This window comes from Acyrthosiphon pisum, unplaced genomic scaffold (genome assembly GCF_005508785.2).
Source record: "Acyrthosiphon pisum isolate AL4f unplaced genomic scaffold, pea_aphid_22Mar2018_4r6ur Scaffold_38;HRSCAF=290, whole genome shotgun sequence".
NCBI classification, from domain to species: Eukaryota; Metazoa; Arthropoda; class Insecta; order Hemiptera; family Aphididae; genus Acyrthosiphon; species Acyrthosiphon pisum.
In genome coordinates this window covers 12,734-15,430 of record NW_021773379.1, presented here as the reverse complement: position 1 = coordinate 15,430, position 2,697 = coordinate 12,734, and the positions used below count along the sequence as shown (strand labels likewise).

At 62.3% G+C, this 2,697-nt stretch overlaps 2 non-coding genes across 2 annotated transcripts in view; both read right to left on the bottom strand.

Moving 5' to 3' along the window:
• LOC115035020 overlaps positions 1-1,766 on the bottom strand; it is a 4,020-nt gene extending 2,254 nt beyond the window's left edge. Inside the window, exon 1 of the ribosomal RNA XR_003840192.1 lies at positions 1-1,766. This exon is cut by the window's left edge and continues 2,254 nt beyond it. This is a non-coding gene — a ribosomal RNA (large subunit ribosomal RNA).
• A 340-nt stretch (positions 1,767-2,106) lies between these two features.
• LOC115035023 lies at positions 2,107-2,264 on the bottom strand. The gene has a single exon (XR_003840194.1). It is a non-coding gene; the product is annotated as a 5.8S ribosomal RNA (ribosomal RNA).
• Positions 2,265-2,697: the final 433 nt, after the last annotated feature.

Here is a 2,697-nt window from a genome sequence, read left to right as displayed (position 1 = left end):
CGGCAGCCCCCGAGGGCCCCTCTCGAGTATTTGCTACTACCACCAAGATCTGCACCGACGGCGGCTGCAGGCGGTCTCGCGACCTGCCCTTTCGACGCACACCGCCGCGCCATCCTACTCGTCGAGGCTTGCCGGGACCGGCCCGCCGCGAGCGACGACTGGCCCCACTATGCCGTCGACGGCCCGAGTATAGGCACGACGCTCCAGCGCCATCCATTTTCAGAGCTAGTTGCTTCGGCAGGTGAGTTGTTACACACTCCTTAGCGGATTCCGACTTCCATGGCCACCGTCCTGCTGTCATCAGCAACCAACGCCTTTCATGGTCTCTGTATACGCGTCGATTTCGGCGCCTTAACTCGGCGTTCGGTTCATCCCGCAGCGCCAGTTCTGCTTACCAAAAATGGCCCACTAAGCGCCTAGGGTTCCGTCGCCGGCTTCGCACGCGGTTCACGCGGTGTACCAGGTAAAGCCGGCGATCTCACTCATTTATAGTTTGAGAATAGGTTGAGGTCGTTTCGGCCCCAATGTCCTCTAATCATTCGCTTTACCGTATGAGACATCCTCCGTGTTACGAGCGTGTTGTTACCGCGCCGTACAGCGCGGAGTCCCACCGGCGTCCGTACGCCCGCGAACGGGCGGGACACATCGGCGCCAGCTATCCTGAGGGAAACTTCGGATGGAACCAGCTACTAGATGGTTCGATTAGTCTTTCGCCCCTATACCCAGCTCAGACGATCGATTTGCACGTCAGAATCGCTGCGGACCTCCATCAGGGTTTCCCCTGACTTCATCCTGGCCAGGCATAGTTCACCATCTTTCGGGTACCAACGTGTGCGCTAAGGGTGCGCCCCCAGCCGGCCGAAGCCGACTTGGCGGAGACGCCCCCGGACTGCGGACCAGCGCGACTTTGAACGCCGGTGGGTTCGGTCGCTAGGCCATCGTCCGCACCGTAAACGGTTCACTTTCATTGCGCCAAACGTGGTTTTTCGTAAGATCACCGTTGACTCGCGCACACGTTAGACTCCTTGGTCCGTGTTTCAAGACGGGTCGGAAAGTAGCTCGAAACACGTCGCCGACCGACGGGACCCCGCCTGCGACGGGGCCGCGTCGACGGTTCTTGCCGTCGGGCGAGCCGACCATGAGCACCGGGGCTCGGCGCGAACGGTCACGCCGAAACGCGACCGACGCGACGAACGTCACCCGGGCCATTCGGCCGGCGCCCAACGGGTCGCGACGTCCGCTAACCGAGCGAAAGATCCGGCCGGCGGTTAGACCGACCGTGAATTCGCCCGGCGGGGATTCGCGAGCTCTGTCCGTTTACAACCGAGCGGTTTCACGTTCTTATGAACTCTCTCTTCAAAGTTCTTTTCAACTTTCCCTCACGGTACTTGTAAACTATCGGTCTCGTGGCCGTATTTAGCCTTAGATGGAGTTTACCACCCGCTTCGGGCTGCACTCTCAAGCAACCCGACTCGAAGGCGCGGTCCGATCCCGGAAACGCTGTGACGGCCTCTACTGGCCTGGCACCATCTGCGGGCCATGGCCCCGTTCAAGGGAGACTTGGACCGTCACGTGCGCCCCGGCAACGAGGCCGGCCCGTACGCCACAACTCTCATACGTGCCGCGACACAAAAGTGCGCGGCGAGATTCGGCGATGGGCTTTTCCCGGTTCGCTCGCCGCTACTAAGGGAATCACGGTTGTTTTCTTTTCCTCCGCTTATTAATATGCTTAAATCCGGCGGGTAGTCCCGCCTGATCTGAGGTCGGAACGTATCGGTTGTTTGTTTCTTAAATTACACGGCAGCCTGCGGTCCGCGCTCCGCCCGTACGGTGACCGCCCGCGTCCGCTTCTCGGAAGCCGGAGAGGTCTCGTGGACTCTCAGCCGGCCCGGCCGCGCTCTCGCGCGGCGGGCGGACGGGGACGTGCCGTTTGACGACGCGAGAACCCGTGACTGTTTGCCGTCACAACTTGGGCGGACGACCGGAGGCGGCCGCGCGAGCGGCTCTCCCCGGTCGAACCGCCAATCTCGCACCACCGGAGCGGCCGACGGGCGTGCCGTCGGACGCCTGCCGGCGGCGCATCGGTCTGGCCGAGTATCCGGTATACGACCCTCAGACAGGCGTGGCCCGGGACCCGCGGGTCACCGAGGCCGCAATGTGCGTTCGACTGGTCGATGTTCGTATAACCTGCGGATTACACGACGACGCGCAGATAGCTGCGGTCTTCATCGATCCACGAGCCAAGTGATCCGCCGCTCGGTGTCGGTTGTTTTTTTGTTTTGTTCGACGAAACTTCTACGGCCACGCGCCGTGCGCGGACGCACGACTGGGCACGTACGGTCTTTCGACGTGTTAACCATCTTTCGGTCGACGCTCGGTCGGGGGTCGCGGCGCGCGGGCGGTCGTCGAGCGAGTCGGCGAGCGCACGCGGCCACGGGGTCGGATGAGGCGCGCGCGAGACCGGCGAGTGTCGCCGGTACCGCGGGCCCGTCTCTAATGATCCTTCCGCAGGTTCACCTACGGAAACCTTGTTACGACTTTTACTTCCTCTAAACGGCCGATTTCGGTCATCTTCGCGATCGCGCGACGACCCAGCCCCCGAGGGGGCCGAATAACGCGCGTCCACTCCGAAGACCTCAATGCGACCGTTCAATACGGTAGTAGCGACGGGCGGTGTGTACAAAGGGCAGGGACGTA